The sequence below is a fragment of the Pseudorca crassidens genome, chromosome 11 (assembly GCF_039906515.1).
Source record: "Pseudorca crassidens isolate mPseCra1 chromosome 11, mPseCra1.hap1, whole genome shotgun sequence".
NCBI lineage: Eukaryota > Metazoa > Chordata > Mammalia > Artiodactyla > Delphinidae > Pseudorca > Pseudorca crassidens.
The window spans coordinates 16,085,553-16,111,711 of record NC_090306.1 but is presented as its reverse complement, the minus strand read 5'-3'; the positions used below and the strand labels follow the sequence as shown (position 1 = coordinate 16,111,711).

Below are 26,159 nucleotides of genomic sequence, written 5' to 3'. Positions count from 1 at the left end.
CTGTCTCTTTTAAAAATTGGGATACCGTTACACAAATCAACTGCGCAGCCAAAACCATTATTGGGGGGGATCCTATTTGAGAATTCAATTTAAATCAGAACTAGAAGCCCACCAAAGAGCAAGGATTATAATTCAGGTCTGGAATCTATGTCCACAAAGTGCTCCAGAAAACTGGTCTTGTATCTTCTGTGGATTACAAGAACACAGCCTCACAGGCAGTATAATAGCTCAATTAATTCCTTGCTGGTCAGATCCCTTTAGCAGATTTCCAGAACCTTAAAAAAAGTAAAATTCACACACATACATAGATACTATAGGTGTAACCCTAAGGAGATAAATTCCCTTTTTTCTTTTCCGATCCTCAGAATAGAAGAATAAGAGTTATTTAAAATTCAACCAAACCCAACCAAACATTGAATGCGTAATCAAGAATAATCTCTGGAGTTTATTTTAGGATCACAACTAGAGACTGTCATAACAAAGCATTGTCTAACAGGCCTACCCAAGGATTATCCGATTTTAGACCTTTGTTTGGATTTGTTACTTACTACTGGTTAGAGTATTTTACTGCTAATGCCACATAAGACATTATTTAGTTTTGTATATGATTTCATGGTCCTCTCCTACCATTCTTTTATTTGGTCACTGTAAATACTTCTGTTGCTTCTAAACTTTTTTTGGAAACAGTTTCACCCCTCTTGTTTGTTCATTAATGTGTTAAATAAATCTTTGACATGTGCTCATTTTCAAAATTCATGTGTTTGACCTCTAAAAGCTATATTTTGACAAAAAATTGAAGGATTGAAATAGTAATGTATAAATAGACTTTTTGATTTAGATATTTTATATATATATATATTTGATATATATGTTCTTTAATAAATAATCTATATTATCTGCCTATTTGAATTCTTATAGTATTCTAATATTTTGGGTTTTAACCTATTCACAAGCTATAAATAAAGCAAACTATTTCATTTTGTTTCTAGAACTTTAGTTTGGTAATTTGCCTGGCTTTACACTTTTTTTTTTTTTTTTTTTTTGCGGTACGCGGGCCTCTCATTGTTGTGGCCTCTCCCGTTGCGGAGCACAGGCTCCGGACGCGCAGGCTCAGCGGCCATGGTTCACGGGCCCAGGCGCTCCGCGGCATGTGGGATCTTCCCAGACCGGGGCACGAACCCGTGTCCCCTGCATCGGCAGGCGGACTCTCAACCACTGCGTCACCAGGGAAGCCCTGGCTTTACACTTTATGGCTATAAAAATGATATATATTACACTGTTGGGACTCAAAGATTCCCTAGATATATAATTCCCTCAATTTATGCAGTCCACTAAAAAATGAAATTTCCCCCCTGAAGCTCTTTAAAAGATTGCTGTATTTTTGGTGCACTAAAGAACAGTGAAATAACTAGTAGTTATCTGTCTTATGCAATTAATTGCATATATGACCTAGACATTACCGTTATAATCCCTGTTATAAATAGTCATTTTCTTTAAAGTATAATTTATCAAGATCACTTAGGATACTTATTTTTTAACTTTTAATTGAAAATTTTTAAGTTGGTCTGTTATTTGATTACACTCTAAGTTTATACTCTTAAATTTAGTAAGAATTTTACTTTTGTAACTTGATAGCTATGGTGATTAATCACTTAGAAGAATTTTTAACTATTTTAAAATTGCATTTTGAGTTTATATAATCTAAAAAATATGCACCAATAAAGGTAGCAAGTCCTCTTAAAGAACAAAGCATTATATAATTTTAACTGAGGATGGGAGTTTAGAGGGAATTCAAATTTCAATAACTTTAAATTTCACATCTAAATCCAATGTTTGGATATTAAAATTCACTGGCTCAGGGAAGTCTGTCAAGATGCACAGAAACTTCCCTCTCAGTTTATGAGGGCTGTCCTAAGAATAGGGCTGGCTCTCAGAGAGGACAATTTAGAATTAAAAATAAATCATTGGCTCTTGACAAAATCTTATTTCTAAAAAAAGAAAAAAAAAGTCAAAGAGCTTGAATGTATGTGTGCACATGTTTTGAAAGTAGTGCTAATGAGCCAAAAAGTGAATTTATCATAAATATTTTGATGAATTTTTCCAACTCAGATTTTGTTTAAATGGAAACTACCTTTTAAAATAGAGTCTTTCATGGCATTTAAAAAGACTTTACCAAAGCAATCTTGAGAAAGAAGAACACAGCTGGAGGTATCACACTCCCTGAATTCAGACTATACTACAAAGCTAAAGTAATCAAAACAGTATGGTACAGGCACAAAAACAGACACATAGATCAATGGAACAGAATAGACAGCCCAGAAATAAATTCATGCACTTATGGTCAACTAATCTATGACAAAAGGAGGCAAGAATATACAATGAGGAAAAGACAGTCTCTTCAATAAGTGGTGCTGAGAAAACGGGACTGCTACAGGCAAAAGAATAAAATTAGAACATTTCCTCACAACATATATGAAAATAAACTCAACACGGATTAAAGACCTAAATATGAGACCAGAACCATAAAACTCCTAGAAGAAAACATAGGCAGGACACTCTGACATAAATCATAGCAATATTTTTTTGATCTGTCCCCTAAGGCAAAGAAAACAAAACCAAATATAAACAAATGGGACCTAATTCAACTTAAAAGCTTTTACACAGCAAAGGAAACCATCAACAAAATGAAAAGACAGCCAACTGAATGGGGAAAATATTTGTAAATTATATGACCAATAAGGGTTTAATATCTAAAATATATAAACAGCTCATACAACTCAATATTAAAAAAATAAGAAATAGGCAGAAGACCTGAACAGACAGTCTTCCAAGGAAGACATACAGATGGCCAACAGGCACATGAAAAACTGCTCAACATCACTAATCAGAGAAATGCTAATCAAAACCACAATGAGCTATCAACTCACACCTGTTAGAATATCTATCGCCAAAAAGACCACAAATAACAAATGTTGGTTAGGATGTGGAGAAAAGGGAACACTTGTACCCTGTTGGCAGGAATATGAATTGGTGCAACCATTATGGAAAACACTATAAAGGTTCCTCAAAAAACTAAAAATAGAACTACCATATAATCCAGCAATTCTACTGCTGAGTATATATGCTAAGAAAACAAAAACACTAAGTCAAAAAGATACATGCACCCCAATGTTCATAGCAGCATTATTTATAATAGCCAAGATGTGGAAGCAACCTGGGGTCCATCAACAGATAAATGGATAAAGAAGATGGGGTATACATCATACATACATACACAAAAGATTACTACTCAGCCGTGAAAAAGAATGAAATTTTGCCATTTGCAACAACATGGATGGACCTGGAGGGTATTATGTTTAGTGAAATAAGTCAGACAGAGAAAGACATATACTGTATATTATTGCTTATATATGGAAACTAAAAAATAAAACAAATGAATATAACAAAGCAGAAACAGACTCACAGATCCAGAGAACAAAATAGTCATTACAAGTGGGGACAGGGAAGCAGAGAAGGGCAAGGTAGAGGTAGGGGATAAAGAGGTACAAACTATGATGTATAAAGTAAGTAAGCTATGAGGGTATATTGTACAGCACAGGGAATATAACCAATATTTTACAATAACTTTAAATGGAATATAATCTATAAAAAATTTGAATCACTATGTTGTACACCTGACACTAATATCATATATCAACTATATATCAATTAAAAACATAAGCAACTGTTTTGAAACAAAAGTTTTAAATCATTCTCATAGGTTTATTCTGTTTAATCAACTATGCTTTTCCATAATTTACATGTTCATGCATGAAACCTTAATAACAATTTCTAAATAATTGTGTAACATGAAAGCTGTCCTAACCACTTTGGGAAGTTAGAGATATTTTTCAAATAAAAAAGGATAAAAGTTGGAGTAGGAAGACTATTTTGCAAAGTTATAATTAATTTTGATTTGAATTTTGCTATGTAGCCCTAGAAGTCACTTTTTTTTCCATTTTGAATATAAAAAAGTGAGTTAAAGTTTTGTGATTCTCCATCCTATAGGAATTTGATTAGACTTTCCATGGTCCCTACAAATAAAGAGATGATGTGGGTCTTTTTTCTTCAACTGTCACATTCTATTAGTGAGAAGATCAGATCATATCATGTATACTTGCTTTAAAAAAAAAAAAAACAGCAAAAATAAAGCTAACAACCTCAGAAATGCAAAAAAAGTCTTCTGTGTTCCTCATTACTCAGATTACTGATCAAAAGAAACAGATGGATCCTATATTGATTGCTGTGGATTGCAAAACCTACTAGTTTATTCTTCCAAATCTATTATGCTTACTACATTTTCTACATGCATTTAATACAGCTTAAAGTTATGATCCTAGGAAAATCAGAAAGAAAAATTTTTGTAGTATATGGTTTTTAAGATAATAAATAAATCTTATGTACTTAAATGATGTTTAATAAAATCTTATCTTTTATGACTAGTATTTTTCTGTTTTTTTTTTTAATTCAAAGGTGAGTTTTATTTATTTATTTGGTTGCACTGGGTCTTAGTTGCAGCAGGCAGGCTCCTTAGTTGTGGCTTACAGGCTCCTTAGTTGTGGCATGCAAACTCTTAGTTGCGGCATGCATGTGGGATTTAGTTCCCTGACCAGGGATTGAACCCGGGACCCCTGCACTGGGAGCATGGAGTCTTATCCACTGCACCACCAGGGAAGTCCCCTATTTTTCTGTGTTTAATTGAAGTATAGTTGACTTAGTATGTTGTGCTAGTTTCAGGTGTACAGCAAAGTGATTCAGTTATACATACATATATATCTATTTTTTTCAGATTCTTTTCCCATATAAGTTATTACAAAATATAGAGTATAGGTCCCTGTGCTATACTCCTTGTTGGTTATCTGTTATATATATATATATTAGTGTGTACATGTTAATCCCAAACTCCTAATGTATCCCCCCACTTTCCCCTTTGGTAACCATAAGTTTGTTTTCTATGTCTGTGGGTCTATTTCTGTTTTGTAGGTAAGTTCATCTGTATCATTTTTTGTTTTAGATTTCTCATATAAGCAGAATTTTATGAGTCTAGTATTTTTCTTAATCTGCTCAGACTGCCATAACAAAATACCGCAGACTGGCTGATATAAACAACAGAAATGTATTACTCACCGTTCTGGAGGCTGGAAAGTCCAAGATCAAGGTGACAGCAAGGTAGGTTTTATTCTCAGTCCTCCTCTCTTGGCCCGCAGCTAGCCACCATCTCACTGTGTGTGTCACATGACCTCTTCTTTGTGCACTGGAGAGGGGAGAGAGAGAGAGAGAGAGAGAACTCTGGTCTCTATTCCTCTTTTTTTTTTTTTTTTTGCGGTACGCGGGCCTCTCACTGCTGCGGCCTCTCCCGTTGCGGAGCACAGGCTCCGGACGCGCAGGCTCAGCGGCCATGGCTCACGGGCCCAGCCGCTCCGCGGCATGTGGGATCCTCCCGGACCGGAGAACAAACCTGCGTCCCCTGCATCGGCAGGTGGACTCTCAACCATTGCCCCACCAGGGAAGCCCTCTATTCCTCTTTTCATAAGAAAATCAGTCCTATTAGATTAAGGCTCCACTCTTGGACCTTACTTACCTCCTTAAAGGACCCATCTCAAAATGCAGCCACACAGGGGGGTAAGGCTTCAACATATGGATTTGGGGTGGACACAAACATTCAGTCCCTAAAAGTATTTTTATTAGCTATTTTGTATGTCAGTATTCATTAATTAAAAGAGACATTCTGTTTCGCGTGGATACTATTGAGCTGGTTATAAGAGAATGGTCTGCAGAAAAGTACGTTTACAATAATCTGCGGAGAATTCTCTAGTACAACTCTAAGAGCAACAAAACTTGTGCTCCAGAACTTCTGCATTCAAATCCAGGGGTTTACACTGAAAAATGTAGATATGTCATACCTCCTGCTGTTACTCATCCAATACTGTTGGGCTGCACCCAGCAGGCCTGCAAGTCTTGTAGTTGCCCAGTCTGGAGACCAAAGGAAGAGCTTGGAGACAGTGACAGAGACATCAACAGTTTACTGTACAGAGGAATCTTACACAAAGGGACCTAGAGCGACACTCCAGGTGTCCAGCAGACAGTGGGCAGGATGTAGCAGCCATCTTCGTTGCTCAGGGGAGGAGGAGGATACCATTTATAGGGAGAATTGATGTCAGGTGAGCTCATCAGTTACCAGGGGCTAATGAAGCCTTAAATTAAGAGGATTGGATAGTCGTGTGTGAAGCAGGGCCTGGTCGATCAGGGGATGAACAGAGAGCAAGAGGACAGCCTAACCATATAAATACTGATATCTACTAGTTATATTTATTTAGTATCATATAATTTTAGAAAACATGGCAAAAGTTGTTGAACATGAGTTATTCGAATGACAGGAAAATCATGCTTTTAAAAAATGTGTTCACTATCTAGGCATAAATATACAAGAAAAAAGACTCTCCCCTTGGCTCTCCTCTCCCTCTACCTTATTTTTAAACTCCCTGTTCCCCTCCCCATATTTTCATTCTGAATTTGACCACCATTTAGACTCAAGTAACAGATTTGCAGTGAAGGAAAGATTATTAATCAAGGTTCAACCAGAGAAGCAGAACCAGAAGTAGTAGGAGATTATATGTAGAAGCAAATATAAGTTTATTTGCTTATGTAATTGTGGAAGCCTGTTGGGCAGGCAGAGGGAGGGTCAGCAGCCAGTTGGAATCCAGAGGAAGGAGCCCAAGCTTGTGCACAGGTGGGAGGTCCCACTCAGAGAAGACCTGAGCGTATTTTAAAGATCTTCCAATCAATTCAGGCCCACACAGGATAATCTCTTGTTCAATTAACTGATTAGCATCTTTTTTTTTTTTCACCAAGAATTTATTGAACAATGTATTCACCCTTTTGTTCCACTACCTTCTGCCATTTTCCAGGCAACTTCATAATTCCATCTTCCCAAAACTTTTTATCTTGCTGAGCAAAGAACTGTCCCAGGTGCCTTTTACAGACTTCCAGGGAACTGAAATTTTTTCCATTAAGAGAATTTTGTGAAGACCGAAATAAATGGAAAGCTGAAGGTGCAATGTCTGGTGAATACCGCAGGAAGATGGAAGAGTTTGCGTTTTCTGTTGACTCATTTTGGATTCTTTTCGTCGAGTGCCGCTTTCAGTTGGTCTAATTGGCAGCAGTACTTGTTGGAATTAATCGTTTGGTTTTCCAGAAGGAGCTCTTAATAGAGGACGCCCTTCCAATCTGACAGTATACACAACATCACCTTCTTTGCATGAAGATCGGCCTTTGGTGGGGTTGGTGGTGGTTCATTTTGCTTGCCCCACGATCTCTTCCATTCCACATTACGGTACAGTATCTACTTTTCTTCGCCCATCACAATTTGTTTTAAAAACAGAACGTTGCTGTTACGTTTCAGTAGAGAATCACGTGCGGAAATACGGTCGAGAAGGTTTTTTTTGCTTAACCTACGTGGAACCCAAACATAAAAGCGATTCACATAACCAAGCGGGTGCAAATGACTTTCAGCACTTGATCTGGATATTCTGAGTATGTCGGCCATCTCCCGCATGGTATAACGTTGATTGTTCTCAATTAATGTCTCTGATCGCTCTGATCAATGCCTTTAACCACATCTGCAAAATGCCTTCACAGAGAACCTAGATTTACTGTTTGATTGAATAACCGGGAGCAGCTGTGTGTATGTTCCAACATGGCTTTGACTCCTGACGCTTCCATTTATATGCGTGTAAACTTAACCTGGTTATTAAAACTCTGACTTTATAGAATTGCTGTGAGGATTAAAAACTTATTATAAATGATAATTATTACTGTTATTAATTCACAGTTTTAAAAGAAATTTTGACATATATTAAATAATTTAATTCTCATTGTTATACTGAAAAACAGTGTTTAACAGATACTCCTTCCTATTGAAGATAGGAAAAGATAGCAATTACACAGCAATAAAATATTAATCTATCAGTGAGTACATAGAAGTAAAAATCAATAATTTCCATAAAAGAAAAGCTTTAAAAAGCATATTTATAAAATACAGAACTTGAGCAATTATTAAGTACGTGAAACACAGATTCACAGCAAATAAATTTTAACTCTGAAAACTGCTCTAGAGCTCAGATTTTCAGAAGTGTAACATGTTAACTGTATACTTAGAATAGTTTCCTTTATATTCAGAAAGATTTCAAGTATGCCCTATCTCTTTGATGCTTCCATTTTTTTAATGTATTTGCTACTAACACAAAACATGTCATTTTTCATTTAAGAAATCAGAGAAACAGTAGATTCAGTGTAATAGAAATCACAGTTTCAATGAAAATATTCTTTTACCAACAGGTTTTCCCAGGAAGACAGTAGTTAAGAAACAATCCACCTCCACAGCCCTTCCCCCAGCCTCCTTCCAACATACAGACATATAGCTTATTAATGGTTTAAAATATCACCGGATGCCTTGCAACATACACAGAAATATGAACAACCATATTTAAAAACTGCCAAAGTCTATCTTATTTTAAGATAAAAGAAGCACAGTATAGCAGGGACACGGTGAGAAAAATATTGTAGAGAATGTATTTTCTCTTCAGGAAGAAAATGTTAATTTGCTTTGGTCTGGATGGATTTGAATGTTAAGAGCTAAGGGGGAAGTGGGTCTCCAAGGGTAATAATTCATAGTTTTTAAACTAAATATTCTATGACTCCTCCATGACTGAATTGCTGGTATCAGACTAAATTTGCCACCTAGAATAACTCAAAAAGCTTGATAAAATACAAACAATAAATGGTGGCATCAGAGAGCAACCAAGGTAGCCAAAACTTAAAGGGCCTGGCTCCTCGGTAACTGGGAAGGCGTTAAGATGTGTTTGTTTTTACTACTACCTTCTTCCATCAGGGTATCTGCTGGTAAACTAACATTGGAAGAGAGGTCAAACAGAAAGCGCTGTGGAGCTGGCAACAGTCTCACTGACCTGAGGAGATAAAAGCTGGTACTTAGGGCTACCAAAGCAGCTAGGACCAGAGAAACCAATACCTTGAAGGAAAGTGAATTACAGAGAAGTGAACCCAATGTTCTGAGTGCAATTTTCCCTCAATGTATTCACTGATTTCTAAGCTCTCCATGCTTTAGTCAAGAGGCCGAGACACCAAGTAAAAAAGCAACTGGTAAAAGGCAAAAATATTAAGCAGAGATCAGAAGTCTCAGAGCCCTGAGACAAACCTTAGAGTTTAGGGACTGTTGAGGAGGAAGGGAATGGTTAAAAAAAAAAAAAAACTAAAAAAAACCCAAAACAAAAACAAAAACCCAACTAAAACTAAGGTTTCTGTTAACACTCCTGAAAATTCTGCCTTGTGAGTTGAGTAAACCAGAAATAAATCAATAGTCAAAACTACTGAAACCAAGGTGTTGTGGCCATGAGAATGCGTTTCACAGACCTCCATCTAAAGGGGGTTTCATTGACTGAGGGCCCAGCTGCTGTAAAGCACCATGGCCACACTTCCTACATGTATCCCAGCCGATGACCTAGCACTGCAGGGATTCTGAGGCAGGCTCATTTTTGGTAGATACGGAACTCCTCAGACAGCTGGCCTTGGCTCAAATACAGTAGCCCCCCTCACCTGCAGTTCCACTTTTCACCTGTGGTGAAAATACTACATGAAAAATTCCGGAAATAAATAATTCATAGGTTCTAAATTGCACACCTTTTTGAGTTAGCGTGATGAAATCTCACTCTGACCCACCTGGGATATGAATCATCACTTTGTTCAGTGTATCCTGCCTGTTAGCCACTTATTAGCTGTCTTGGTTATTGGGTTATTGTCGCAGTATCGCAGTGCTTGTGCTCAAGTAACCCTTATTTTACTTAATAATAGCCCCAAAACGCAAAAGTAGGGATGCTTGTGATTTGGAGATGCCAAGGAGAAGCTGTAAAGCACTTCCTTTAAGTAAAAAGGTGAAAGTTCCCGAGTTAAGAAAAGAAAAAAAAATTCTAGCTGTGGTTGCTAAGACCTCTGGTAAGAAAATCTTCTATCCATAAAACTGTGAAGAAGGAAAAAGAAATTCCTTTTTTGCTGTTCGACCTCAAACTGCAAAAAGTACGGCCACAATGTGTGATTAGTGTTAAGATGGAAAAGGCATTAAATTAGTACAATATTTTGAGAGAGATCACATTCACATAACTTTTATTACAGTATGTTGTCATCGTTCTATTTTAATTATTGTTGTTAATCTCTTACTGTGCCTAACTTATAAATTAAACTTTATCACAGGTATGTATGTACAGGAAAAAACAGTATTTGCAGGGCTCAATACTATCCACAGTTTTAGGTATTCACTGGGGGTCTTGTAACACACCCCTCATGGATAAGGGGGGCCACTGTACTCACCGATAGATTTGCTGAACCTTCTTTAGACTGCAGGATGCTCTAGGATCTTCTACCCCAACTTCCTTCCCTCTGTTCTTTCCTTGGGTTCTGACTTGCATTGTGGTCTGCCGGCTCTCTTAGCCTTCCCAGGCCCTTTGTCTCATAGGCATTCCCCCGATGAAATTCTTGCACGTTTATTCCTGCCTTGATGTCTGCCGCTTGGAGTGTCTGGACTAGCACAAATGGTACCTGGAGTAGCCTGAGAAAACAGGCATCAAGATGGAGAGGTGAAGAACACACACCCAGCAGGTAAAGAGGACACCATCCTGGCTGACGGTGAGCCTGAATAATTCCTGGCAACAGATAGCAGCTCAGTTGCCTGGTTTCACGGGTGGTGACCTGGGAAAATGATCCGGTGGAAAAGAATGTTGTAGCAGGTGTGATGAATCAGGTATTTGAAACACATGGAAGGGGCAGGGAGGAAAATGCTGAAAAACACAGCAGAATCAGCTGGGTTTTGTTGAGTTATATTGACACCCTGCAGAGAGACTGAAGACTCTTAACAAGCAGTTAGTAGCTAAGTATGAGAGCCAGAGAAGCCCTCCGTCAGGCTGGGTAGATTTCACCGAGCCCCCAGCACCTGTGTTGGGAGGACCACACAGTTGAGTGACAGGCTGAAGACTTATCTGTTGGAGCTGCAGCATTCCATACAAATGGGAAAGCTCAGGCAAAGCAGACCTGTCATGTGAAGGTCATGGCCCTGGCAGCTAAAACCTGAGACCCTGAAACATGAGATGGAAACATCTGGATGCCTTCCCCTGAGGGCGTGGACTCTGCAGCTCCCCCTGAACGCTTTGGGCTTGCAGTAGCTCATCCTTCCTTTGCAAGAGCTAGCACTTCTGCTATGTGAGAAGATGCTGCTGAAGTTTCGCTCCTGGGAACTATCAGGTGTGTCCCTCAGGATTTGCCCTCACTTCCTCTCATGGCTGCTAGGCTGATAACTAGAGTTAAATCACAGCATCACCTGGCAGGGGACATGCTAGGCCTCAAAAGGGAGGAAAACTTTATAAATGTAAAAGATGACAAGAATTAGCCATAATGGAACAGTGAACCCTGTGAGTACTACTGAGATTAGATTCTGATGGTGCTTGATCAAGGGAGACAATGTAGGACTAGGTAAGCAAGGACTGATTTACTTAAGTGTACTTTTTTGAGACATGTGACTTAATGCCCTAGTTAGGAGCTAGGATGCCCGAGGATGGGGTAAACTCACTGCTGGGCTCTTAAAAGTCAGAAAAACAAGATGGCGAACTCTCGACAAAGTAGAAATGCCTGAATTGCACTTGCATTTGGTATAGTAAGGAAAAAAGAGGCTAAGAGAAATGGACATGCTGGAATGGATATAGTAGGTAAGACCAGAGACCCATCAGATGATCGCATTCCATGAGAAGGCCCAGAGAATCACACGTTCACCAAGGCCATCAGCCATGCACTGGCATGAGGGGCCCAATCATCCTATGAAGTTCAGAGGTGGGTCTCCTCTGCAAGTTAGGAATGACAGTAGGAGAGGCAGTCCCAGAGCTGGGTGCATGAACAGCCATAAGGATAATGTTTGGGCCACCACTGCAAGCATAAAGACCAGGTGACGAGGCTTAGCTACAATCAGCTAGGAGGCTGTAATCACCATAAAGAGCAGAAAGGTCAGAGCATGAGCTAAGGAGGAGCCCAGGAGACTTGACCCACAGGGAACTGTGTACACGAGGACTAGAGCATGTTGTCCTCGAGAACAAGAGAAATAGGCAGGCCACAGAAGTTCTGCTCAAAATCAACCACCACCACAGCACAACAGCAAGAATGGAAAGGTAGGGAGATGAGGGAAGTTGCCCCAATAAAATATCACAATTCCTTGCTTGGTTGTCAGATCTGAGACCGTTTTCAGATTTGGAGCCCACTGACTGGGTCCTAGGAATCCCTAGGAGGAAGGACTGTGTGATACCCTGGAGGTATATACTGTGGCAATTCCCTTAGACCTCTCCTAAAGGGACCTATGGTTATTCACTCTGGTGACTGTATACCCAAAAAGGTGGGTAATCACCAGACATTTCAAGAACTATTAGACACTGAGCACCAGTTAGTTTGCTGTCTCAACTCTACACATCCCCAGAATCCAGCCATTGTCCTAGGGAGAATATCCATCGCATGATGGGTACTTCAAATCTAAGTCTCCCACGTTAGTCTTTCCAGGGTTTATTTCTTCTGCATCCTCTGACATTGTCAAACAGGTTATCATTTTATCTGGCTTTTCTAGTTGCTCTTAATAGGAGTCCTGGCCACTCACAAGTTACTCCATCCCATTTAGGATGAAGTCTCATTCAGCATTTTAGCATCTTCCGGAATAATGTAATTCTTCAATTCCTTTTTGTCGACAAATAGTTACTTAACAGCGATTATAGCACAGTATGAGATCAGAGTCAGGAAAAAAGCCTAGAAGTCTACCACCTAGAAAAAAAGGAAATATCGATATTTGGCATTCACAGATGTCATGTAACACCCCCGCCCCGTCCCCGTGCTCTTCATACTCTGAGCGATACTGCCATCTCCTCCTCCCTCGTCTCCAATACTCACAACCTTGTCCCTCGAATTTGCTTTAAGCCCATCACGTTTAATCCTTTTAGGTGTATTATTGTTTTTCATCTCAGTCACAAGAAGCCCTTGACTCCTAGGTTATCACCCATCTCTGGGACCCCAAACCTACATGGCTCTGTATATCTCCTACCCTATCCTCACCTCTTGTCATTCTTCAGTTCCTGGAACCATTTCGCCAGACCCTCTGGACTAAAGCATCAGTTACCTGGAAAATACTCTACGTCTTCAAATATGGCAGCGAGAAATTTAAAAAATGGTACAAATGAACTTATTTACAAAACAGAAATAGAGTCACAGATGTAGAAAACAAACTGATGGTCACCAAGGGGGAAATGGGGGAGGGATAAATTGGGAGATTGGGACTGACATACACACACTACTATATATAAAATAGATAACTAATAAGAACGTACTGTAGAGCACAGGGAACTCTACTCAATACTCTGTAATGACCTATATGGGAAAAGAATCTAAAAAAGAGTGGATATACGTATAACTGACTCACTTTGCTGTACACCTAAAACTAACATGACATTGCAAATCAACTATACTCCATTAAAAATTAATTTAAAAAATATGGCAGTGAGGTTTCCCTTCACTTTTTTCACTCCAACCGAGAAGGCCCATTTCCACTCAGACCCCTGACACGCTGGCTAGTTTCTCTCCCACCGTCCTACTACCCCAGGGTGTGGAGGCTGGTGGGTGTTCCTCACACTGACACTTTCTGTCTCTTCTCCCTCTGTCTCCCTTAAACCCACCCAGATTAGAATTTCACACCATCCGCGTATGCAACCCAACCCCCTCCTTATTCCAGTCACCTCAGTCCTCTCCAGTTACTGCCCCATTTCTCTGCTTTTCTGAAATGTAACACTGGATATTTATTTTTGCCTTCAATTCCTCTCTTTCTAGTCTCTAACTCAAACCAATGAGGCTTTTTGGCCTCATCTCTCCACTGTAACAGCTTTCTTTGAAGTCAGGAATAGTCTCCCACTGTTAAAGCTTTTAATCAGTTCTCTTGCCATGATTGTTAAGCGACATTTGTTATCAGTTGTTCCATGGTTGTGAAGAAACATTTGGCACCATTGCTCGATCTTTTTAAACACTTTTATCACTTGGCTTTCAGATAGAAAATTCTCCTGCTTCTCCTCCTACTTTACTGGGTGCTCTTTCACAGTCTTTGTTTTAGCTTTTTCTTTTCTCTTTTTTTATTTTCTCCTGTATCTATTTTTCTCAGCCTCTGGCAGTGATTTTTCTACTATTTCTATGAGTTTGACTTTGCAAAGAAATAATTCACATATAAGTGATACCATGCAGTGTTTGTGTTTCTCCAGCTGGCTTATTTTACTTAGCACACTGCTTTCAAGATTCACCCATGTTGTTGCAAATGGCGAGATTTCCTCCTTTTTCATGGCTGAATAATATTCCATTCAAAAATGCTTCTCCCACCCCACTAAGTGTCTACATCTCTCTCACCTCCTTCATATCTTTGGTCAGATATCATCTTATACGTGAGACCTCCCATAGCACTGTATTTAAAACTGCACATGTGCACACGTGCAAAGGCACACACATACACACACACACACAGGCACTCCATAAGCTGCTTTTATCTTTTTCCATTGTTGCCATCCCCATTTGACATAGCATGTATTTAACTTATTATTGATTCTCTCTTTCCACACAAGAATGTACAGTATATGAAGGAAGAATTTTTCTCTATTTTGTTTACTGCTATATCTCCAGTACTTAGAACCATGATTAACACATTGTAGGCACTCAAGGAAAGTTATTCAATTATTGATCAAAAGAATTAACAAATCCTTAGGGATATAAGGCCATTTTGAGGGTGGGCAGAGAGAGAGACACCATTGGTAAGCCTAGTGGGATTTTCAGTGTATAGATGAATTTGGTATGATGTACATAGTCGAATTAAAAAATATTTCTCAGGGCTTCCCTGGTGGTGCAGTGGTTGAGAGTCTGCCTGCCGATGCAGGGGATACGGGTTCGGGCCCCGGTCCGGGAAGATCCCACATGCCGCGGAGCGCCTGGGCCCGTGAGCCATGGCCGCTGAGCCTGCGCATCCGGAGCCTGTGCTCCGCAACGGGAGAGGCCACAACAGTGAGAGGCCCGCGTACCGCAAAAATAAATAAATAAATAATAAAAAATATTTCTCAGACCATATATTCCCAGAGAAATCTTTTGAGAGCGGGTATATACTCTCGCTTTTTTTTTTTAATCAGTGAGCCTCACAGACAAGCTGAAAAGTTGTAGCTTTACAATTCTAACTATAAACTAATGTTGCCTACTCAGTTTTTATGTTTCCTCATTAGCAATCCCTCTCAATCTCTAAATGTAATTAAGTCATTCTTCACTCATTCAGCAACCACTTATCGAGTACCTACTCTTTACCAGGCCGTGTGCTAGTAGCTGGGGATGTACGGTTTCTGCTCTCAGAAAACTTATAATCGCATTTTTCTCACAATGTCCAATAGCCCCTCTTACCTACAGCTTTAGTAACGTCATGTAAAGTTAGGTGGTTATTTGTGGAAATCCTGATACATACATCATTGACCTTAACTGCTTTGGGTCTATCGCAAAATAAACACTCAAAAATAGACAATGTGATCTAACGTAAATGACACAGCCTTTCAATACAGAGACCTGAATTCTAATTTCTATAACGAATGTGGTTAACATTTGTAGCAGGTCAAAGGGTCTCCATTTACCTTGGTTTCTTCATCTGTAAGAAAAAGTTAGTAATCCCTATTAAATGCAAAAGATTCTTGTGAGGATAAAGTACAAGTTAATAAAATGCTTTTGAAAACTTAATGTTCTACTTAAACATGGAATAAAATTATTAAATCAATTGGGAGCCTAATCTGTGTGATGTGACTAAAACCAAGTTTTGGAAGGAGACAGGCATTGAGTCAAATGCTAGCCCTGGGACTAGGCAGCAAATGGAAACAATGACATTTAATTTACAAAGTCAGTGTGGGAATTAGAATTGATGGATGAAGCCATTGTCAACTCTTTTTACTTACTGTAATATTTTGGCACATGACCATTAGAATTGCTCATTTTCTAATGTACCTCAGTTTTTAAATCTGTAGAATGGGCAAAACATATTGTAACGGACTTTTTTCCAAAGGCCTCCGCAGAAGTCCTGCGTTAATAATAGACTGTGATCCCCAAGCAGAAGTCACTATTACCATATCGTGGAGGTAGCACTTTGACATTCTTTATTAGATTTCTGCGTGGTCAACTCTGAAGACAGAGACAGAAAAAATCACATTCAGAAAAAGCTCTTCAGGGCAGGACACTAGAGGAAAAGAATAATGAGGTCATACAAATTGTAAAGTAAACCAGGCAAAGGGCCAAGAACTTTCATGCAAAGGGAGACTGGAGAGAATCAGCTCTCACGTACCTACAGCTTCCAGCTCCTTTCAAGCAGCAGGAGACAAAGAACACTCTTCTCTGGCAATTTTTAAAAGTCAAAGCCAAACGAGCCCGTCACTTCCACTGCGATTAGAGGACATCCCTTCGCTGTTCACGGTCGGCCTCAACCACTGGATCTACTGACATCATTCTAGTCACACGGCGGAGATGTTAACAGTTTGTGGAAACTTCAATTCCACAGTAACCTAGTGTCAAGGTTATTCTCCTAAGCCAATGAAAGTGGAATAATGAAATGGTCGAGTCATTTTATTACAATTGGGTTGTACAGGCTTTGTGCCTCCGCCGAAAGTGCCCAGAACTAGGAGGGCTCTGTCTCCCCTCCCCTGCCCCCCCCAAGTACTTTTGGTCTTCTGAAATGAAAAAACACTAAGCTTTATATTTTAACAGCTAGAAATGACCTGCGGTTTTAACACACTCCAAAGCCCTTTTCTGACGCCCTTTCTCAACTGCCTCTATCCTAGCAGTTCTCTATCCGTTTTAGACGGCATGAAACCAATTGTTTGCTGATCTGTCCCTTAATGCTTCAGAAACAAAATGATACTTTATGAACCAAAGGGCAAACTCAGTTGCATTATCTGCTACTGAATTATATTGATTTCAGGGCGCTTCACTTAAAAAACCAATTTGTGGGGATTTAGGTCACATTTTGATAATTCGGCCTACAAAAGCCTAACCATTTTTTATTCTCTGGTCAAATCTGAGCATTCAAGAGTATCACAAAGAGTTGTATTATTCTACGTCACAAGCTCAAAATGTAACGCATTGTTGTAAGACCAGAATTTTCCTACTGCCGTTCAAAGGTATATGATTACCATGAAAAGGTACCACAAATAGAATCAGAAGAATAGCTGTTATTTATGTATACAGATATTTATATTTATTTATTTTTAATATTATCGCAAAAAGATAGCCCATCTCTGCTCAAGGCCTTAAATATTGAACAGTTTACCACCACAAGAAATAGGAAATTTTGATTCCTGATACGTGGCATTTGATATTTATAATGTTGTTCAGTAGGTAAGTTTGCTATTTAAATTTGGTTTTGTTCTTTGCCTGGTTATTATTTTAGGGTGTGTCTATAGGCTAGTCACTTGCTGCCCGTCAGATGCTTGTTTTTTGGTGATTGATTCTGAGTTAAACAAACAGGTTTCTTCTCTCTCACCCATCTCTTGCCCAGTCTTTCTCAAGCTCATTAATTTTGTGGCCCAGATGAACTTGGATTAATCTTTTCTTCAGAGTCATGGCTTTCTTTATCCAGTGACCATATTTAACATCTGTATGATATACCTTGGGTCAAGATAAAGTTTTCTAAAAACTAGTGCTCTTGAAATGTTTTCTCACTAGAACAGAAGGGCTGTGATTTTCCACCCAGCACAGGGGCACAAGAAGCAAGAATACATTCCTCTGCTGGTTCCAGAAAGAAGGGCTAAGGCTCTCAGGGTTTCCTTGTTTCTCTGTGATCACACACATATTGCTAATGGCCCGAGGCACTCATACATGTCCGGGAGCTCTCCAGCCTTCTCTTGAACTAATTCCTTCCAGAGAGTCTGTTCAAGTGTGACTCATCACTTTACAAAGCCACTGCCTTCCCACACTCCTCCTGCCAAATGCGGAGGGCATGGCTTTCCCATTGGATTCCAGCCATGTCTTTCATACATTTGACGTAATCCTCGTTCCCATTGTGTTTGTGCACCAGCTTGTGCAAAACTGCAGTCAAAAAAGTAGAGCAGAACCTAAAAACTTACCAAATGACTCTTCTGAGATTGCTTCAGTTACCCTGAAGTATTCTTTGGCTGTGAAAATCTCCACCGGTCTGAATAGGGACTTTTTAGTTCTGTTTATTTGCATGTTTGTTTTTAGTGGGAGAGTGGGGTGTTCTAAGACGTCATAGGATTTAGGAAAGTAGGAGAGATTAGAGAAGACATAAAAAATACAGTTAGACATGCTGAAGAAGTAAAAAAATGTTTTTTTAATAAAAAATTGCACATATTTAGTAGAATTTACCATCTGAGCAGACACTAGACCTTACTAGAGATTTCATGGCAATAGAAATATTCATCATACCCTGTCTCTGCCTGGACTTTCCTCCATTAATTACCCCTTCTCTTCTCAGCACTGTCAACCTTTTCCTTTCCACTGGCATCTTTCCCTAATCTACAAACATGCTCAAGGCTCTCCCATCTTAGGAATGAAGACTTCCTCATCTCTGCCTAAAATCCACCTACCGCACCCTCTCCTTTAAAAAAGTTTTTTTTTTTAAATAGCTCAGCTTCTAGAACAAGCGATCTACATGAACTGTCTCTACTTTTGAATATTTAGTCCTTTCCCTTATTGATTACAGTCCTTCCTACCCCTACAGTATTTCTGTTCCAAAGGCAGCTTCTATGTTGCTCATTCCAATTTTATTATTCAGTATTCTTGCATACAGGTGACTGAAAACTCAATTCATGCTGAGTTAAGCCAAAAGTTAGTTTTATTATTGTGGTTGTTATTATTACTTAGCTCCTTTACCTAAAAACAAAAAAAAATCATAGTTAGAGCTAACTTCATTCAACTTCGGTTCATCCAACTGAACCAGGACTTACTATCACTTTCTTGACTCTGTCTCCCTCGATTCTGGCTTGACTTCCTGGCCAGTTCATGCTTCATGGTGGCAAAAGATGACAAGGATTTCTAGGTTCACATTCTCCTTGCTCTAACTCTATCAGAAAAATAGACCTTGTCTCCCATATAATTCTCAAGGGTAACTGGTGACTCGGAATGAGTTATATACCCACTGCTAAACCAAGCAGTCCAAGGAGCTGCAACATTCTGATTCAGTAAGGGTTGTGTCATATGTATTCTTTGGAATCAAGCATGGGTTTGAATTTCAACTCTAACAGTGTTTCTTGGTAGTAATAATATAATTACATCTATATGTTATACACTTTACAGCTAACATCTGTTCTTTATAATAACTATGCAAATTACATGTTAAACATTTTGAAGAGGATAGATATTTGAAGAACTTGAACTCTTAAAATTAAGAAAATCTAGGATCTGAACTCAGGTTTGTTTAGTTTCAAAACTCTGTTCTTCTCACTCATTAGCCTGAGATACTCTACCTACGGCACTCATCACAGTGCTAGCACATACCTGACTCATGCTAATTCTTTTCTTTTCTCTGCACATGCAGTTCTGATCATGTCATAACTCTTGAATATTTTGTCTTGAAGAGCCCTCTGTAACCTGGCTCCTGCCTACCTACTTTAAGTGGCTTCATCTCTTACCATTTTCCCCCAGGTCATTCTGAAACATTTGTTCTTCCTTCACTTATTTGTCTGAAATCTTGAATATAAGATGTCTTCATTCTGTTTGGCTTCCCCTCCCCATGGCAAACTATTCATTTTTCAAGTCTGGCCTCAAGCATTTACTTTCTTCTGTGTTCCTCTGCAGTTCATACATACCTCCATTATGGAGGTTATTTTATTATTATTCAGTAGCAGTTCCTATATGTTCTCTCCATTATGTGTCAAGTCTTTAAGTCAAGGCCATGGATCAGATCATTTTATTTTCATATCCCCAGGGACACAGTGCAAATGCTATGTAGATGTTGAGTGAATGAATATATATACAAAGAAATCAATTATTTTTTTTTCCAAATTAGCCCGAACTCCCTCTTCCAGCATGAACTCTGTAAGATATGAACAGCAACAAGAAAAAGTAACAGAGAGAGAGAGAGAGAGAGAGAAAGAAAAACCACCTAAAGACACCCTGCCATATAGAGAAATTACAGAGAAAATATTTTCTTGTCTTTTATATAAAGAAGTGATCACTGAACCACAACCAATTATTATTTAAAAAGTAGAGAATTCAGGCTACTTGCCTTCTAGTCTTGGTGGACATAGGAAGAAACAATTCCTGATGGCCCCTTTGCTTTCCACTAAGTTGATACTGATAAAGCTTGTTTAAATAATCTTCGTTTTGCACTTATTCCTCTATCTCTATTGCTTTAGCTACTGCCTTAGTCTAGATCTTCACCTTTGCTTGAATTATTGAAAGTCTCCCTCCTCACCCTTCCTTCTGCATGGGCCTCTCTGCAAACTGTCTTCCACTTGGCTGCAAGAAGGATATCACTAAAATAAACAAGAAATCCTTCTATAGGTTTCTTTTCTCTTTAGCACAAACTCCAGATTTCTAAAATGTCAAAGCTATTCAAAACCATCTCAGTCTATCTCTTTGGTGCCTCTCTCTTTACTATTCCCACATTCACCTCATACTCCAGCCACACCCAAACTATCTAAACCATCCTGCATTCACTTATCATTTTGATTCTCTTTACTTTTCTTGGGCTGCTGCTTTTTTCTGGAACACTCTTCTCACTTCGTCTACTTGGCAAGTACAAGCTTATAACCATTGCAACCATCATTTTACCTGTAAACTTGTCAGATCCTCCTACATATAACTGCTTCTTACCTTTTCCCTAGAGGTACATACTTTTATCAGAGAGCCTACAACACTTTATTTCTTGTATTTATTTATTCTGTCTTTCCCACTAGATGGGAAAGCCCTTGATCAGGGACTGTATCTTACTCATCTCTTGTTCCCTGGCACCTAGCCCAGTGCTCAGAATATAAATATTTAGTGATTGGGTTGAAAAGAGGGAAGGAAGAAGAGACAGAAATGCAGAAAGAAGTAAGTCTACTTTCACTTTCATTTCAGGCCTCTGACATACACACCCCAGAGAGAAAAATCTCGGAAAGAATAAAAGAGTGAAGAGTCTTGTCTATATCAAAGTGGCTTTGCCAATAACAGCATTTGTTGCAACAGAGTCAAGTATATATATGCATGGATTATTTGGCCTTAAGTTATCACTTGCAATATTTTAATTCTCCCAGGAATTGCCTTTTTTTAAAATAGATCTTTACCGGAGTATAATTTCTTCACAATACTGTGTTAGTTTCTGTTGCACTACAAAGTGAATCAGCCATAGGCATAAACATGTCCCCATATCCCCTCCCTCATGAGCCTCCCCCACATCCTCCCTATCCCACCCCTCGAGGTCATTGCAAAGCACCAAGCTGATCTCCCTGTGCAATGCTGCTGCTTCCCACCAGCCAACTATTCTACATTCTGTAGTGTACATATGTTGATGGTACTCTCACTTCACCCCAGATTCACCCTCCCACCCCATGTCCTCAAGTCCATTCTCTATGTCTACCTCTTTATTGCTGCCCTGCAACTAGGTTCAGTTTTTTTTTTTTTTAGATTCCATATATATGCGTTAGCATACAGTATTTTTCTCTTTCTGACATACTTAACTCTGCATGACAGACTCTAGGTCCATCCAGCTCACTACAAATAACTCAATTTCGTTTATTTTTATGACTGAGTAATATTCTATTATATATACGTGCCACATCTTGTTCATACATTCATCTGTTGATGGACATCTAGGTTTGTTCCATTTCCTGGCTATTTTAAATAGTGCTGCAATGAACATTGTGGTACATGTCTCTTTTTGAATTATGGTTTTCTCAGGGTATATGCCCAGTAGTGGGATTGCTGGGTCATATGGTAGTTCTATTTTTAGTTTTTTAAGGAACCTCCATACTGTTTTCCATAGTGGTTGTGTCAATTTACATTCCCACCAACAGTGTAGGAGGGTTCCCTTTTCACCACACCCTTTCCAGCATTTACTGTTTCTAGCTTTTTGATAATGGCTATTCTGACCTGCATGAGATGATACCTCATCGTAGTTTTGATTTGCATTTCTCTAATAATTAGTGATGTTGAGCATCTTTTCATGTGCCTCTTGCAATCTGTATGTCTTCCTTGGTGAAATGTCTATTTAGGTCTTCCACCCATTTTTAAACTGGATTGTTTGTTTTTTTGATCTTGAGCTCCATGAGCTGTTTGTATATTTTGGAGATTAATCCTTTGTCTGTTGTTTCCTTTGCAAATATTTTCTCCCATTCTGAGGGTTGTCTTTTTGTCTTGTTTATGGTTTCCTTTACTGTGCAAAAGCTTTTGAGTTTAATTAAGTCCCATTTGTTTATTTTTGTTTTTATTTCCATTACTCTAGAAGGTGTGTCAAAAAAGACCTTGCTGTGGTTTATATCAAAGAGTGTTTTTCCTATATTTTCTTCTAAAAGTTTTATAGTGTCTGGGCTTACATTTAAGTCTTTAATCCATTGGGAGTTTATTTTGGTAGTTTGGTAGTGTTCTAATTTCATTCTTTTACATGTAACTGTCCAGTTTTCCCAGCACCACTTACTGGAGAGGCTGTCTTTTCTCCATTGTATGTTCTTGCCTCCTTTGTCATAAATTAGGTGCCCATATGTGGCTGGGTTTATCTCTGGGCATTCTATCCTGTACCACTGATCTATATTTCTGTTTTTGTGCCAGTATCATACTGTCTTGATTACTGTAGCTTTGTGGTATAGTTTGAAGTCAGGAGCCTGATTCCTCCAACCACGTTTTTCTTTCTCAAGATAGCTTTGGCTATTTGGGGTCTTTTGTGTGTCCATACGAATTGTAAGATTTTTTGTTCTAATTCTGTGAAGAATGCCATTGGTAGTTTGATAGGGATTGCAATTTGTAGATTGCTTTCGATAGAACAGTCATTTTCACAATATTGATTCTTCCAATCCAAGAACATGGGATATTTCTCCATCTGTTTATGTCATCTATGATTTCTATTGATCAGTGTTTTATAGTTTTCTGAGTACAAGTCTTTCACCTCCTTAGGCAGGTTTATTCTGAGGTATGTTATTCTCTTTGTTGCAGTGGTAAATGGGACTGTTTCCTTAATTTCTCTTTCTGATTTTTCATTGTTGGTGTATAGGAATGCCAGAGATTTCTGTGCATTAATTTTGTATCCTGCAACCTTACCAATTCATTGATTAGTTCTAGTAGTTTTCTGGAGGCATCTTTAGGATCTTCTATATATAGTATCATGTTATCGGCATATAGTGACAGTTTTACTTCTTCTTTTCCAAATTGTATTCCTTTTATTTCTTTTTCTTCTCTGATTGCTGTGGCTAGGACTTCCAAAACTATGTTGAATAAGAGTGGTGAGAGTGGACATCCTTGTCTTGTTCCTGATCTTAGTGGAAATGCTTTCAGTTTTTCACCATTGAGCATGATGCTTGCTATGCATTTGTCATATATGGCCTATATTATGTTGAGGTAGGTTCCCTCTATGCCCATTTTCTGGAGAGTTTTTATCATAAACGGTGTCGAATTTTGTCAAAAGCTTTTTCTGCATGTATTGAGATGATCATATGGTTTTTATTCCTTAATTTGTTAATGTGGTGTATCACATTGATTGATTTGTGTATATTGAAGAATCCTTGCATCCCTGGGATAAAGCCCACTTGATCATGGTGTGTGATCCTTCTAATGTGCTGTTGGATCCTGTTTGCTAGTATTTTGTTCAGGACTTTTGCATCTATGTTCATCAGTGATATTGGTCTATAATTTTCTTTTTCTGTGATATCTTTTTCTGGTTTTGGTATCAGGGTGATGGTGGCTTCATAGAATGCATTTGGGAGTGTTCCTCCCTCTGCTATATTTTGGAAGAGTTTGAGAAGGATCAGTGTTAGCTATTCTCTAAATGTTTGATAGAATTCACCTGTGAAGCCATCTGGTCCTGGACTTTTGTTTGTTGGAAGATTTTTAATTATGGTTTCAATTTCATTACTTGTGATAGGTCTGTTTATATTTTCTAATTCTTTCTGGTTCAGTCTTGGAAAATTGCACCTTTCCAAGAACTTGTCCATTTCTCGTGGTTGTCCGTTTTATTGGCATATAGTTGTTCGTAGTAGTCTCTTATAATCCTCTGTATTCCTGCAATGTCAATTGTAATTTCTCCTTTTCATTTATTTTATTGATTATCAACCTCTCGCTTCTTTTCTTGATGAGTCTGACTAAGGGTTTATCAATTTTGTTCATTTTCTCAAAGAACCAGCTTTTAGTTTTATTGATCTTTGCTCTTGTGTTCTTCGTTTCTACCTCATTTACTTCTGCTCTGATCCTTATAATTTCTTTCCTTCTACTGACGTTGGGTTTTCTTTGTTCTTCTTTCTCTAGTTGTTTCAAGTGTAGGGTTAGATTGTTTATTTGAGACTTTTCTTGTTTCTTGAGGTGAGACTGAGTTGCTATAAATTTCCCTCTTAAACTGCTTTTCCTGCATCCCATAGGTTTTGTGACCTTGTGTTTTCGTTGTCATTTTTCTCTATGTATTTTTTCATTTCTTGATTTCTTCAGTGATCTCTTGGTTATTTAGTAGCGCATGGTTTAGCCTCCATGTATTTGTGTTTTTTACAGTTTTTTTTCCTGTAATTGATTTCCAATCTCATAGCATCGTGGTCAGAAAAGATGCTTGATATGATTTCAATTTTCTTAAATATTCTAAGGCTTGATTTGTGACCCCAGATGTGATCTACCCTGGAGAATATTCCACGTGCACTTGATAAGACAGTGTATTCTGCCACTTCAGGGTGTAACGTTCTATAAATATCAATTAGATCTATCTGGTCTATTGTGTCATTTAAAGCTTGTGTTTCCTTATTTATTTTCTGTTTGGATGATCTGTCCATTGGTGTAAGTGGTGTGTTAAAGTCCCCTACTATGACTGTGTTACTGTCGATTTCTCCTTTCATGATTGTTATCATTTGCCCAATGGGTGCTCCTATGTTGGGTGCATAAATTTTTATAATTGTTATATCCTCTTTTTGGATTGATCCTTTGATCATTATGTAGTGTCCCTCCTTTTCTCTTGTAACAGTCTTTATTTTAAAGTCTATTTTATCTGATACAACTATTGCTACTCCAGCTTTCTTTTGATTTCCATTTGCATGGAATATCTTTTTCCATCCCCTCACTTTCAGTCTGTATGTGTCCCTAGGTCTGAAGTGGGTCTCTTGTAGACAGCATATATATGGGCCTTGTTTTTGTATCCATTCAGCCAGTCTGTGTCTTTCGGTTTGGACGTTTAATCCATTTACATTCACAGTTATTATCAATATGGATGTTCCTATTACGATTTTCTTAATTGTTTTGGATTTGTTTTTGTGGGTCTTTTTCTTCTCTTGTGTTTCCCACCAGAGAAGTTTCTTTAGCATTTTTTATAAAGCTGGTTTGGTCATGCTGAATTCTCTTAGCTTCTGTTTGTCTGTAAAGCTTTTGACTTCTCCATCGAATCTGAATGTGATCTTTGCTGGGTAGAGTATTCTTGGTTGTAGGCTTTGCTCTTTCATCACTCTAAGTATATCCTGCCACTCCCTTCTGGCCTGAAGAGTGAAAAGTCAGTTGATAACCTCATGGGGATTCCTCTGTATGTTATTTTTTGCTTTTTCCTTGCTGCTTTTAATATTTTCTCTCTGAATTTAATTTTTGTTAGTTTGATTAATATGTGTTTTGGTGTGTTTTTCCTCAGGTTTATCCTGTATGGGACTCTCTGTGCTTCCTGAACTTGGGTGGCTATTTCCTTTCCCACGTTAGGGAAGTTTTCAACTATAATCTCTTCAAATATTTTCTCAGACCCTTTCTTTTTCTCTTCTTCTTCTGGGACCCCTATAATTCGAATGTTGGTGCACTTAGTTTTGTCCCAGAGGTCTCTGAGATTGTCTTCAATTCTTTTCATTCTTTTTTGTTTATTCTGCTTCTCGGCAGTT

General features: G+C 38.5%; 1 long non-coding RNA gene and 1 other non-coding gene across 2 annotated transcripts; one reads left to right on the top strand and one right to left on the bottom strand.

Annotated features, from left to right (window-relative positions):
- Nucleotides 1–1,816: 1,816 nt before the first annotated feature.
- Nucleotides 1,817–1,944, top strand: LOC137203067 (small Cajal body-specific RNA 11). The gene has a single exon (XR_010932894.1). It is a non-coding gene; the product is annotated as a small Cajal body-specific RNA 11 (non-coding RNA).
- Nucleotides 1,945–16,505: 14,561 nt separating this feature from the next.
- Nucleotides 16,506–22,041, bottom strand: LOC137201692 (uncharacterized). Its single transcript, XR_010932282.1, has 3 exons — nucleotides 19,947–22,041; nucleotides 18,246–18,377; nucleotides 16,506–16,705 (listed from the first exon to the last, which is right to left on the bottom strand). It is a non-coding gene; the product is annotated as an uncharacterized lncRNA (long non-coding RNA).
- Between the last annotated feature and the right edge of the window lie 4,118 nt (nucleotides 22,042–26,159).